Source organism: Mus caroli, chromosome 15 (genome assembly GCF_900094665.2).
Source record: "Mus caroli chromosome 15, CAROLI_EIJ_v1.1, whole genome shotgun sequence".
In the NCBI taxonomy this organism is placed as follows: domain Eukaryota; kingdom Metazoa; phylum Chordata; class Mammalia; order Rodentia; family Muridae; genus Mus; species Mus caroli.
The window spans coordinates 86414623-86429923 of record NC_034584.1 but is presented as its reverse complement, the minus strand read 5'-3'; the positions used below and the strand labels follow the sequence as shown (position 1 = coordinate 86429923).

Sequence of the window (15301 nt, the reverse complement as noted above, 5' to 3'; positions counted from 1 at the left end):
TCCTCGTAGAGATGGGGGAGGGGGTGGGGAGGGGGGGTGGAGGGGAGGTATGGGATGTGGGACAGTCAGAGGGTAGACTGGGAGGGGGATAAAATGTGGGAGGGGGAGAGGGAGAGAAGAGAAAATAAAAGTCCTGGTGGTTAGTATTTTTTTTAAGGAAGGATCATGTATCCAGGCAGCAACATCTGAAAGCTACAACAGGGCGAGGAAAGTCACAGCTTCTGTCCTTGGTAGTGGCTTTCCTAGGCAATTAGTTACCAGGTGGACTTTAGCTCTTCAGTTTTTCATTGTTGTTTGCCAAGAATCTGTCAGTAACTAGCCTCTCAGGACACACAATCTCCTCATATCCTGTCTTCCCCTGTTTGGTTCCACCTTCTTTAGTTTGGTGGCCTTGGGTCCACTGAAGCCCCCAAACCTAAGTATTAAGTTCCTGGATAAGTGAGACAAATGTTCCTGGATGATGCAGTTAAGGTCCATGCCCTTTCCCTTCGTCAGGCTTGGGCAGTGAGTTGGTTGGTTTTTCCAGGGCATCCACACGACCATTCCTCGCTTAGTCACTGTCTCCTGCTCAGGCCAATTGTGTACGACTGTGTCACTTGTGTCAAGCAGCCTTTAATTTACCTATAAGCATTCCCAAGGCTCAACGTGTGTGAGGCCGATGATTTTGATATGCCAGAGGGAAGCTACAAATGCTTTCAGAGGTAAACGTGCCATGTGAAGACATTCCGAGAGAGAACATTCGAGATGCTTTGCTTACAGCGTAATTTTATAACTGTCATGTTTTCTAGTTAAGACTCTTTTACTGTGCCCAAATTATAAATTAAACTGTGCCATAGTTTGGCTAGAGGTATAAGCATAGTGAGTTGCAATGGAAGTTTTAGGTATCCACTACGTGTCTCAGAATGTACCAGTTATGGACAGAGATGTAACTGCCCCTATTTTCAGTTCCTACTTAGAGAACTAAGTAAGGGCCACATGTGGCTGTTCTGAGTCTGTGATCCCCTGAGTCTCTCACAGCTGGCATAAGCAGCGGATAATCTCGCTGCTAATTTTATGTTGAAACACTCCTTCCTTGCTGATGCAGTTGGTCTTTCTCTTGATCATTGCCAAATGTAAGCCTTCTGATATATTCATACGTGAGCTATACTTTTCCATTCTAGTTCTAATCCTTAAAAGTAATACTTTATAAACACATACAGCTTCTAAAGTTCACTCATCTTAAGTTCTTCCACAGGTACAGAGAACCCGGACCTCAGAGGTACTGTGTCTAGTTCAATGTCAACTTCAGTAAAGAGATTCAGATTCGCTTCTCCGGTTACAAGTTCTGTGGTTGAATTCAGTAGCTAGCCGCTGAGCTGCCTCTCGTTTACAGGAAGTTAGAGTTCTACTGTTACGTCTTGTTCTGGTGACAGAGGAAGTGGAAGATAAAACTCCAAAGTCCTGACATTAAAAGTTTTAAAAAGAAGGAAAGAAGAACTGCCAAGATTTAACCTAGAATAATAGAAGTGATGATTTAAAAATGCGCACATTCTCCATTAGAGTACTCAAGTGATTTTTATAGGTCAGGAGTGAATTTAATTAGGTAACACCCCAGAGTAATCCGTGTTTTGGCACTACATCTGCATGCTCACTGGGATTTGCAACTTATCCAGGTGTGCCAGGAACTTTGCTGGCTTTGGAGTGCAGAAATCCAGATCCAGGAGTGCTCAGTGCTGGCCTAACTGGGTACTTCAAATTCACTTCTTGCTTTGGGTTTCAGTTAAGCTGCACTTCAGTGTATAGTCTATCTCACCTTCCCTTTGTCCCAGATGCTAATTGGTTCTGTATGTTCTTTGAAATAAATTACTGAAACTCCAGGCAAGGTCCTTTGCTGTCTCCTGTTGGACTTTATTAACTAGTATCTTCAAGTTTAAATTCCCGATATATTTTGTCCACAGCCATAACACTGTAGCACATATCACATCTATAAATATTCCTGTTTTATCTCTCCTACTGGACTACAATATATACGAGGGCAGCAGTAATATATGATTGTCCTTTAAGCTCTTAAACTTTTACCAGGATACTTTTCACACTCTGGGTTTTCAATCAACACATAGTGAATAAATATATGTAATTGGAAGATGACAGATCTGGATTTGGCAAAGTGGCATACATTTATGTTTACGTTGCAGTGGCTAATCAGCAGGTGACATTCCTCCCATTGGACTATTTTTTTTAAAAAACATTAAAGAACTGAAGAATCACAAACATAAAATATATTTAATTTGATTCTATAAACATAAATTCTAGAGCCTTTAAAAATGTCTACAAACGAATAAGGTCTGATCACATGTGCTTTAGAAGTTTCTGGGGTACTTGCATGACAAATGTTTCCTCCTTTAAATTAACATTCTGGCCCAAGTGATAGTTACTCACTTATTTATCACACATATATTTTCTAAACACTCGTGGTCTGATGGAGAATGGATGGGGGGGCATTGGGAATTGCAGTTCACTTTTGCAACATCTCAGAGGTAAAATATGTCAGCCGTTGTTCCAGATTCATGAAGGAAAAAAAATCATTTGATATTAAAATTCTCAGCTCCAGGAGACCCAAGAGCCCCGTGCTTGGCTTTAATGTAGTGTTGGTCACAACACTGAGATATTGACCATTATCACAAGTTTAGAAAGTTGGAAAGCTGTGGCATTGACAATTCCCGTGTGTCGTCCACTAACTCAGCTAAAGCCTGAGGCATCAGCATTGTGAACCTTTCCCCTGCTGTGCTCACCTGTTGGCCATTTTCAATCTGTCCCCACAGTCAGTGCTTACTGTCATTAGTGGGCTCCATCAGCCTCCACATCTCTGCGAACGGACTCATTACTAAACAGACTGCAAAGGGAACCAGTAAGTTCCCAGTTGAACCTTGTCATTACTACCTGTGTGTCTTCATACAACATCCACATTCCGAGATAATATTTAAATTCCAGTTGGTTGTGAGGATTGATTATAGGAGCAGACGTGAGCATGCGCTCTTGAGCTATGAAGGACTCTGTCCATGTTGACGTCCATGGGTTCTACAGTCAAGGTGCCTTGTGTTATCTCAGTTTCTACTGATGTAATGTGAGATGAATTACCATTATGTTACTATTAGTATGGTTTTCCCTGTTTCTTACTCTAAAACATGTATACCATTTGCCATGTGGCTGTTGCAAGAGATACAGTTACAGTGATGCACGTTATGTTTATCTGACACATAACGTGCCTAATACACACTTCCTGTGTCTATCATAGCCGCAAATCGAATAAGGATAATGATGACCTCCAATTTAGACTTCAAAAAATACGTTTGTGATGCTTTCTAATTATAAACAGAGGTTCCCCTTACATTGAGTCACTGTTTACCTGTTGAACTGTTACTGTCATTTCTATCACCTCCGTTGCTACTGAATTCTTGCTGTTTATATCTCATTGTCTTGTTTACTGGCTTGTGGGAAGTACCCATTTTCAGTTACAGAATTAGCTCTGTCTGATGCTCAGTTCTTTTTTCCTCTCATGCATAATAAGCAAGTATTTTGAACACGAGTGCACCAGAAACCAAGACAGCATGAGGTGAGTTATATACTCATTGAACAGATAGCCCAACCCACCCTTCTTGAGGGGAAATACTAGCTACCTGTCTAGCCCAGCTTAGTACTGGTTTTCTTGAATTGGTTAGAAGCCAAGTATTATGTCTTGACAATGTAACACTATTCAACAACAGCAGACTCTAGGAATTAGAATTTATGCTGATTTTACATTTGTAAAAAAGTTCCAAACTCAGTGATTACCTTTATTCAGCCAGTATTGATTGAATAGTAAAAATAGTACTGAGTAAAGCAACTGGGGACAGACCAGTTTGAAAATATGGGCTAAGACTGATTTAGTATTCTATAGCCTGAGCACTCCTTGCTCTCTCCATAAATGCTTTGAGGTGGCTAGTCCTCTTGACATGAGTAGTATGTGCTTGTGTGACTAGTAAGTGGGAGCCAAGATTCAGGTTCAGGCCATCACTGTGGTTTGACGAGCTCACCAACCAGTACCTTCTTGCACAGCTTGTCCCTTGGAGAGAGTTCTCATTCTAACATATCCATATCCATAGATGCTGAGGAGAAAAAAAAAGGCTCTGGTGATGCTTATAGCATGTTGAGATAGGAAAATTTCCCTGAGGGCCAGAAGTGTAGTCTAAAATTAACTCCCAGGATCCATGTTGCCTCCTCAAGCATGACTGCATAAAATAGATTGAATAAAGCCTAAGCAATTTCCCAACTTCACTCCACTCGGCTGCCTGTGGGATATTGCTGTACTTAATATATGCCAGTGGCTGAAGAGTGTTTTCCTGCTCGGTACTTGGTGGTAGGAAATACTCGGGAATGTGTGGTATAATTAAGGGATAATGAAAAGTAGCTTCCTAAGGTAGGTAGATTTGGAGGTTTTGAGGAAAATGAGAAACTTGCTAGTCAATAGCAAGTTTAAATTTCTACATTTAGGGCTAAGGATGGTGGTGCACGCCTTTAATTCCAGCACTTGGGAGGCAGAGGCAGGTGGATCTCTATGAGTTAGAGTCCTGCTTGTTCTCAATAGTGAGACATTTCTTAAATAAATAAATAAACGAACAAATGAATCTGCTGGATTTACATTCTCTTGAGCTTCATTATTAGCTGATATTTCTACTGCGACTGTGCCTAACCCACTAACATGTAGTTAGCAAAGCTCACAACCATGTTCCCCATGACTGTGACTCTTTGTCAAGCTTTATGTGAAAACATGGCCTGACTCTCCTGTCTGAGCGAGGGCTGGGCATCTGCCTTCCTGCCTCCTGCTGTACATGAAGGACTGGTCACTGTCAGTCTGAACTGCTTGGTCCCTCCTTTTCTTCTTCTCCTCAGGAGCCAGTCTTTCAGGCTCAGCCCATCTGTCCTTTAAATAAGGCTCTGTGTTCATGCACAACAGCAGTCACAGGTATCGACGGTCTAATGAGCCACTGTTGCCTTCTTATTCTTCTGGTTCTTTCCTGCCTATGAGCCAGCACCTACCACCTTCCTTATTATCCAGTTCCCTTCCCATTTCAGGCCTTAGTAGATAGAGTCTAGACACTGAGTTTCTATGTGGTACAGGTACATCCTTTCCCATCACCAGATCCTTTGCACTTACTTGGTCATCATAATGGCAGCCATGGCATACAAACATCTCAGTCTTAACGCAGTAAAATTTATAGTGAGTGGGAGCATCAGGCCCATGAAAAGATAACCACGGTGTAAAGATTCAGCAAACCATCAGAAAAGCTGCAGGCAGTACACAGGAGAGCAGGATGAGGGCCAGCCGCCTTGTTTGCCTTTCCGCTTTGTTTCCTAGCTGATCGTTTATATACGTGACATCAAGTAAATGTAGGAAATGACAGAACAAGGTAGGTAAAGGGATACAGAGCCGAGAAATGAGCTTTTCAGTTCCAACTTTGGGTTGTGAAGTTTCTCTACCTGGAGGATCCAGTGAAATGACTCATCTACTGTGGTGCCCGAACCCGACATGTTCAGACTTAACTACAACTCACTTGGAAAATGCCCCTCACTGCAAACCAGCGTGTTAGTGCTGCCTCTATTTCTGTGAATGTAAAACAAAACTGTCTAACTTCACACACAGTCTGGCCTCAAATATGTCCCACACCATCATCATCAGAATGAGTGCTTTAGTAGTAGTAATAGTAACAGTGGTAGTAGATGTTGTTGTTGTTTTTGTAATAGTACTAGTAACTGTTATTCTTTTAGACTTTGATGTTATTTAGACATCTTTACACCTCCTTCTAAAAACATTTACAGTGTTGGGCTAGAAAAATGGATCAGAGGTTAAGAACTCTGGCTGCTTTTCCAAAAGATTTGGGGTCTGTACTGGCTGGTTTTGTGTGTCAACTTGACACAGATTGGCGTTATCACAGAGAAAGGAGCTTCCGTTGAGAAAATGCCTCCATGAGATCCGGCTATAAGGCATTTTCTCAATTAGTGATCAAGGGTGGAGGGCCCCTTGTGGGTGGTGCCATCCCTGGCCTGGGAGTCTTGGGCTCTATAAGAAAGCAAACTGAGCAAGTCAGGAGAAGCAAGCCGGTAAAGAACATCCTCCCCCCCCCATGGCCGCTGCATCAGCTCCTGCTTCCTTGAGTTCCAGTCCTGACTTCCTTTGGTGATGATCAGCAATGTGGAAGTGTAAGCTGAATAAAACCTTTCCTCCCCAACCTGCTTCTTGGTCATGATGATTTATGCAGGAATAGAAACCCTGACTAAGACAGCATCTCAGTTCTGTCTAGGGCATCTCTGGAGGCAGCCCACATGCCTCCTGCTTTGTCTCCATAGAAACCCTGGCTAAGATAGGTTCTATCACCAGCACCCACATAGCAACTCACACAGTCTCACAACCTTCCATAACTCAAGTTTCAGGGTTTCAACACCCTCTTCTGGCTTCCATGAGCACTGCGTACATTTACACAGGCAAAACACCCACATAACATAAAATAAAAACAAACGAAAACCAAAAACTAGGCCATTTGCTTTTGAACAAGCAGCATATTGAAGTCACTGACGTGTCTCCTCTATTTATTTATTTATTTACTTACTTACTTATTTATTATTTATTTATTTATTTATTTTCTGTTAATTGGGTGCATCAGAACCTACTCCAAGGAGGTTTTCAGAACATTATATGGTGCCTGTTCTGTGTAAGTACTCAATAAATTTTAAATAAGATTTTACAGCTTATAATTCTTATGAAAATATTAAAGTAACAAGTATACATGCTAATTGTCTGCATTTGGCAGATGTGTGGATAGACACACTGAAGAGTCCCGTTTCCTTAGGAAGGGGCTAGGTTTCTCTCAGGTAAGGAATGACTTGGCGTTAAGTGGCAGCCAAGAAGGAGTGGGGAGTCTCAGTGACTGTACAAAGTACAACCAGGGTGAGACACAGATGCTCAGGGTCTCCTAGTCTCTGTTGAGCACCCATTTCTACCATACCTTCTGCGAGCATCCAGAGAGGTAGCATTCAACTAGAGGTAAGTGTTTGATCACTGGGAAGCATTGGGTGCACCAGTTCTATTACTGGGTTCCTGAGCTACCCAGTCCTCCCAGAAAATTCTGAAAGATGCCTTCTTCTTTCCTTTCAATTTCCATTGGAGGCATTAAAAGAGATATAATCTGTTGAATACCTGTAGCAAGGCAATTCCTCTAGTGATTTAAATGATTGTTAAAGCCATTGGCTCTTTATTTTTTTCTAATTTGAAAAGTCAGCTGACTTTATGAAATGAAGCATTTTAAATCTCATACAAATTTTATAATATATAGGGAGGTGGCCATTTTTATATAAAAAGGACTTCAGGCTCTGAGAATTATATAGTTCAGTTGAAGCTACATAGTTGATAAAGTTGATATTTAATTCTGAGTTAACTTTATTCTAGGACCTGATTTTTTTTTTTTCTAGTAAGACATCTTATCTTCCTCAGGGAAGAAAGCTATCGAAATTGGTTCGTTTTCCATAGCTGCTTTAGTCCGGGGCATCACAAATGAAGCGGTAGGGGTGCCTTAAATGAGTGCCTCTGCCTCTTCTTGACATTTCCAGGTTGCATCTCTGGGATGTACAGGTGATCAGGTCTTTAAGGCAGTCTGGATCAGCATCAAAGACCTCCACTCACTAGAAGGACCATGACCAGTCCAAGTTCTAGGTGTTAGTGTTAGGCAAGGAGAAAGAGATCAGCTTGCTTTCTGAACACATGGATTCATCTTGGAGATATTTGGTCCACTGGAGTTAGTCACAAGAAACCTGGCCTACCTGAAATCACTCAAGAGGCTTGATTGACTAAATCCACTTGATGGAATAAATCTATATGTCAGGATTTTAACTGAAACCATACTTTGCTTTCCTGGGTATGCCTCCTTTGGTCACAGCTCTGTTGCTGCCTGTTCTATGACTTCAGCTCACTCAATGGATTATCAACACGACTCTCTGCTCCTTGTAGTGCATCTTGGGAAAGCCTCTCAGTAATACAAAAGCCATTATGCTTTGATGGGCATTAAAAAGTTAGAGAAGACTCATTACAAATCCACTATTGCTATTGACTGAATTCAATTGACTTCATATTATTTGTCTGTCTCCTGATGAATGCTTTCTAGATGTTTGTTCAAGGGATACGGAGGCTTTGTCCTCTGACCCAAGTGTGACTGTGGACATGTTTTCTGATATTAGAAGCAGTGGTTCTAAGACTGAGTGCCTTGTTGTCAGAGATGTGTGGGTGGAAACAGAATCTTATTTAAAGCCCCTCCCTGAACTAATGGAAAAAAAAATCTGGGTAATCAGAATACCATTATTATAGATGGAATACAATGCAAAATTACATATATATATATATATGTATATATATATATAGATTATATATGTAATTTTGCATTGTATTCCATCTATAATATATATATATATTTATATATTTTAAATACCTGCTTATTTCCCCAAGTCATCAGATTCTTTTCCAGAACAATACATTTATCTTTATTTTGTTTTGTTTTGTTTCGTTTTGTTTTTTGCCAGGGTGGCTGCAGTTTTTCCCACTTGTGGTAAGTGATGAGCAGTTGTCATCCTACCTTCCGACCAGTGTGCTTCACACTCATCCAGGAAGGTTGGCTTTATATTTGGGGTTTTTTAAATTGTGCTGGGATAAACCTAAAGTTTTATGTAGTAAAAATGAAGCCAGGTTATACCCTGTATGGTGGGTATAAATGTTGATGCCTCCTCTTATATTTTTCCTCACAATAACTTACTTTAAAAGCCTGTTATTGGAAATACTTTCACCATGATTATAAATGCAATTCTGGTCCATACAGTTTTCCTCCATCTCGGAGGGTCTGTGTGCTGTGTTGTGTTATTTTATTTTTCTAGGCCTAGAACACTGTATTTGCCAATCTTCTCATCTTTAGGTGCCGTGATATGAAATGTTCCAGCTAGTGGAATACAGGAGAAAGTCCTGGTGCTCTAAAAGCTGCTCTCAAGTTCTTGCTACTCACGGCATGCTTACTAGTAAACAGAACCAGTATAGCAGAGCCACATGGTACAGACGGCCTAGACCTCTGATGGTTGTCTTTGACAAAAGTCAATCATAGGGGCTCATAGCCCTGCATGCAATTCTTTATGAAGGGAGGGCACCTTTACCACAATAAGCTGAAAAGGATTTGAGGATTGTTATTCCGGTATAATATAGCACGATTGAGACTCAAAGGCAGCACCTCTGAGTACACAAACTTGAACAAGTTAATAATTACTATGAAATAAACAGCCTATGGTGGCTCAGTAACAGGTCACGCTGACATTGAGGGACTCTTGAATCTGTAGGAAGAGACACGACAACATTAGCTAAAGTGGAAGGAGCATTTAGGAACGGGAAGATGAGCGCTATCATGCTCACCCACCCTTATTTTCATCAGGTCATTTGTTTATAGAGTCATAAGCAGTATTTTTTGAAAGAAGGCCAGTAAAGCTGACGTGAGCAGGAAGAGTTTCAGATGAGCAGACTAAGCACATGCATGTTGTCATCTCACAGAGTCAATGAACTCCAATCTCTGCAAAAAAAAAAAAAAAAAAAAAAGCTCTTGCCCATCTCAGCAATCCAGGCTCTCAGAGGAGCTGTGCTTTCTAACTGGGTTAACATGGCGACTCCATAGCAAACAAATGCAGGATAAGTAGGTTGCTCGGCTTGCTAATCAAGCGATAAATACCTATTTTTACATACAGGAAACTTGAAAGGGCAGCTTTTTATCTTAAACATTGTTCTACATTTTTTTTTCAGAGCTTGAGGAACCTCTCAACACAGTCAAAGCAGAAAGGAAAATGTAGGCTGCAAAATGCAAGAGCCTTGTGCTTGGATTTCAGCTCCACAATTTGAGAGAGAAGCATGGCCAACTTCCTGTAAGATAAGAGTTTAATAGTCCCTGCCTCTCTTGGTGTTATTGATAGGATCGATTACCTGAAGTAATTGTTTCTCATATAAGCCATCCTACAGGAGGTCCCAAGAGTCTTATCGCTTTCTGAATGGCTTGGAAGGGATTCGTTGGCTAGCTTATTCAAAAGTTCAGCAAGCGGGATATGAAATCCATGCTAGTCTTTTTAACTGCTGGGGCAAACAAGGCAAGGAAGATGAAGTTGTCAGTTTGGGGGACACTCAGAAATATGGAACTAATTTTAGAAGTTGTATAAAATATTCATAGCAGTATGTCTGCTAAGAATACAACATGTGTGCAGACGGTGAGCGGTATGGATTACACAGAGTTGGGGGCCCTTGAGAAAAGCAGTAATGGGGCTACAAGATTTGCTTAAGCTAAATGGAACCAAAGCGAATTACCAAAACCCAGCATTGAGCCCACATTGCCAGATCTTCACCAACAAAGAGGAAGGTTGAACAAAGGCAATTGGGAGATCAAAGCTTGGTAAAAGCAGGCTGTGTACGGGTGAGAAAAGGAAGATGCTGAGGAGCATGGAGACCACTGCCGTTCTGTAAATGTCTTTGGTAGATGCCATATCGACGAAGAAATCTTGCTTAGGTACACAAGGTCCACACACAGAGAGAACAGCATGCATGTGTGAACTTCATGTCTCTATATGTGCTGTGGAAAGCTAATACAGCCAGTAGAAAGATTACAACTGGAAATGGATGATCATTGCAGCTAATGAAAGTCCACTGACAGGCGAGATAATCAGTGTGGTACCTGGGATCCAGAGATCATTTGACCGAAAATGTATTTCACAATTTTGTCATGCCTTGGCAGTACAGAATACTCATTTATAATATTAATTAGCAATATGCAAATAGAGTCTACTGTGCTTCATTTCCCGCCTCCACCTTAATGATAAACCCCCCTCGCTGCATCCTTAGGTGTAACAGATAAACTAGTTCACCAATGAGTGAGGACAAAATTGCAAAGTAAAACAAAATGGATAACTTTGTCAGTTCCGAGAAATACCAAGGTAATGATCCAAGAGCTACTAATTAAAAACAGTTAGTTAAACTCAGTTATTTATTCAACAGGTATTTATTGTTATACATGGGTATTCTGTTAACCTTAAATAATTAAATAAATACATCATTGAAACAGAATTTTCAGTAGAAATACAGTATGCTAATCATTGTTGGATATTAACTGTTGAGAGAACTATTACATCTATTTTTTACTTATAAATGTGTGGTACATGCCTATGTATTTTAATGTTCATAGTTTTTGGCCATTTTTCTAAATAAGCAGTGATATATATATATATATATATATATATATATATATATATATATATATATCAGAGATGGAGTAGTTAGAATAAAAATGAAATTCTAAAGAAAGGAGAAGGGAAGAAAAAATTGGCAGATTAGAAGATCTTGGGACAGTTAAAGGAATGGCACATAATCTAGTGATCTAGTGTCCAGGGATGATACATGAGGTCTGGACAGAAGAAGTATGTGTACATGTGCACACATTGTGTGTGTGTGTGTATGTGCTACTGTGAATGTATATGTATGTATGTACATATGTATATGTGTATATATGTATCCATGTGCATATGCATGTGCATATATGTATATATGTAAATGTGTCTATATATGCCTATATGTGCACATATCTGCTCATGTGTGCAGAACTAAATCCAGAAGAGGAGTTATGACTTAAAAATGCAAGGACTAACCCAACTGTGAATCCACAGAGACGAAGTCTCAAACGTGAGGATTGTACCAGCAGTGGGCTGAGAATGGCAGGCAGGAAAGTGGCATGCATGTAGAGAGGTAGAACCCATCTGTCATTCAGAGTGAGTGGGGACCATGGGCTGCACAGCCCACAGAGGCAATGAATGATGAGGTGGAGACACCAGCGAAGAAGAGTCTTTTAGGAAGCAAGAAATGGAAAGAGGAGAGGGACTAAATGACTCTGCAGGAGAAGTCAGCACCAAAGGGATTCCTGGCTAAATTGTTTTAAAGGATTCCAAGGAAGAAGAGATTGGAGGGACAGAAGGTCTCTGGAGAGCAAATCTAGGGATGAGTGACTGGGAGGAAACGCATGGGGGAAGGCAGCAGGTGTTGACTGGAAGACTTTCTTCTTTTTCCTTAGACAGAAGAAAATGGCAAATAAAAATATGGCCAATTTAGTAACCTACAAAAGGGAGCGAGAGCTGAATGAGTTCGCATCAGGTGTCTACATTCAGTAATGAGAAAATGAGGTTACAATCTTCATGAGCATTCACTGAAACAACAACAACAACAACAAAAAAACTTACTTAAAATGAAATACTGAATATATAATCATTTTGTGTACTTTTATGTTGAAAGAAAATTTCTATAAGGGTCTCTTCTTCAAGGGACTGCTTGCTTTGCTTTTGCCTTGATAAATGTATATCAGGCACAGGCAAGACGATTTAGGTTCGTAGCAGCAATCCAATAAGCTGCTGGTCTAAGGGAAGCATCAAATGTTATTACACAAGAAGGACTCTGCATTCGCTGCATGCATCTGGCAGCTGGCTACTTTGATTTAACATTACAATTTGAACAGATATAAACTTGTTTCTTGACAGTCATTAACTGTGAGCTGTAAAAGGGCCATTAATTCTGCAGTAGTCAGCAAAATGCTTTGTAATGATCTAACGCTAATGCACCCCACTCTTATAAAAGCCCCATGGCAGCAAAGGTTTACTCTCTAATACTGGTCGGGTTCTCAGCAGCTTCAGCTCCCTGCCAGTGCACCTGCTTTCCAGAAGATCATTAGGTGAAAGTCCCAAGGTACACAGTCAACCTGGCTCCTGTTATTTTGCCGTCTGCTGGAGAAGAAAATTAATGCTATCCGAAGAGTCTCTTTCCCAAGACTGGTTGGTATATAGACAGTGGGCCAGCTGTCTGAGGGGTACTTAGGGCTATTCAAAGCTGACCCCACTCATTCTCTGCTTGCAGCTCAAGTCCCAACATAGCACATAACACCCCTGCTGAAGCCTGCACCAGCTGTTACACTATTGTATGGGCACTTAGAAGGATTACAGCACACGAAAACACAAGCGTGCCAAGCAAGTAGGTTACCATCCAACTACTGTTTTATGGAGACACTCACAGACTCCATCACAGGGTTTTTAAAAAAAAAAAAAAAACCAACAGTTATGAAACCATTGTTTGAGACGAAATAAAAAGGACAAGGGGAAAAGAAAAGGTTCATGCTTATCACTAAAAACCCTTTTAATAAAGGATTTCTTCTCTTCTCATTTCTTATGGAAAATCATACAAATTAGCATAGGGAAAAATCCTGCTTTATCGCAGAATGGAGTTACATAGCCTTAACCCGAAATCTTCTTTTCTTCTGGTTAGAAGAAGTCAAGCAGGGCCTCCTATCAAATTGAAAGGGGGAGATTTGTCACATGTGACTAGTTCTCAGGCTGAGGCTTTGCAGCTAAATACTAATGTGACACAACAGTCACCCCTGATACCCACACCCTACACTGATCCCCCAACCACACTCTCTTGGCAGGGGAACCCTTTGCCCCAGCTGCTGCTGCTGTTGCTACTGCACCTCCATAGAAATAGCAGCAGGGCAACTTCCTCCAGCATCAGGCTGTCTTCTAAGGCGGACCACAATGAAATCACTTTGTTTTACATAACAGCCAACTCGGAAATTTTATGGTAGAAATGTAGCCATAGGCTAAACGCAATGAATCTCACAGAATCTCCTGTTCCGCCATTAAAGTCTGACAAAGTCATGACTATTTATAGAGCTGGAACTTGCAATTTTTTTTTTTACATTAGCATGAAATGTGAATGTGTGGGTTTTCAAAAGTCAGGTTTTCTTTCTTTCTTTCTTTCTTTCTTTCTTTCTTTCTTTCTTTCTTTCTTTAATTAACCAGCTATAAAATTCCTTGGGGACAATTAAAAAAAAAGCTGGTGTCTTTATACAGTGACTCTAGTTACTTCCTTCTTTTTATACAAACTTGAATGTCTTTGTTGGTGTTGGAAATGAATTTCCTAGTCTCTTTCTCTCGGGGAGTCCTTCCGGATGACTCTGAAACAACGCTGGTGACATTTAGGGTGACCCTCTACTTTCAGTTAGTGTTCCAGAAAATGAGAGTAACGTTTCCAAGTTTTCCAAGTTAGATCTTGAAGCTTGCTTCTGTTAAAAATGAATATATGCAGGATCAGTGCACTTTTGATGTTTGTCAATGTCAGTTATAAATTCAAATGAATGATAATGCACCACAGAAGAATGTTCATAGAGGCAGGAAAAAAAATAACCCTGTTAGAACTGCATAAATCCATCTCTGCCTTCAATGTTGTATAGTTTTACAAAATTATACAAACATGCAATCATACAAATGTTATCTTGCATATGCTTGATGTGGGTTGCTTATTATTTGCTTTGAGGATGAAAGATTCAAAATGAATGAATTGTAGTATGTTACATGACTATTGAGAGAGAATGTAATAGATTAAGTTTGATGTATGTACCCTTGGGTGTGTATTTGCATATCTGTGTCTGATAGGTAGTGTTGCAAAAAAAAAAAAAAAATTGGTAGCCTCTACTGCATTGTCTTCAACTCCCTTACTCATCCACCCTTGTGTACCCTTCCATTTATAGCCCTCTCAGACAACTGTGTACTTTCCTCTACCTTGAAACCATCATCTATTTGAAAATTACCACTTTTTGCACCCCACATAGCTTTTTGCCTTCTCTCTGTAGCTAAGCCAATTATCCCTTCTTCTATACCTACAACCCAGAATTAGCACAAGTATTCTGCCACTTCATCCTTAACTCCTCCTGGACTGCAGCATCTTAGAAAAAAAGCACTACCCCTTTTGTTTTCTATATGATTACTGGCAAACACTCAACAGCTGCTCCATAGCACTACTGGATGACTGAGGAGGCATGGGAAACCAAAGTACTTGTAAAACTGATGAAGAACAATCCATGCCTCTTACACTGACTTTGCACTCTTCCCCATGAAACAGATGGTATTATTTGGTCCCCTCAGGCCAAAGGAGGCATTGCCTATCAAATGATTATCAGTTAGATATTAGTTTAGGAGCAGTAGATAAAAGAAAGTCATTGAATATTTAAATTATATATATATATACACGTTAAGTCCCCTTTTTACATTTAAAATAAGTTAAAATGCAAACATTTTATTGGCTTAGAACTGAGGAAGTGTGACAACTTCCATCTTAAGTGAGGCACTTAGAGATCATGTCTGGCTGGGTGACAGCATCCATTTCAGTACCTTGTTTCTAAAAGATGCAAAAAGA

General features: G+C 40.3%; 1 protein-coding gene across 1 annotated transcript in view; it reads right to left on the bottom strand.

Annotated features, from left to right (window-relative positions):
• The window catches only part of Pdzrn4 (PDZ domain containing ring finger 4), a 356285-nt gene that overhangs the window by 173080 nt on the left and 167904 nt on the right, over positions 1 to 15301 (bottom strand).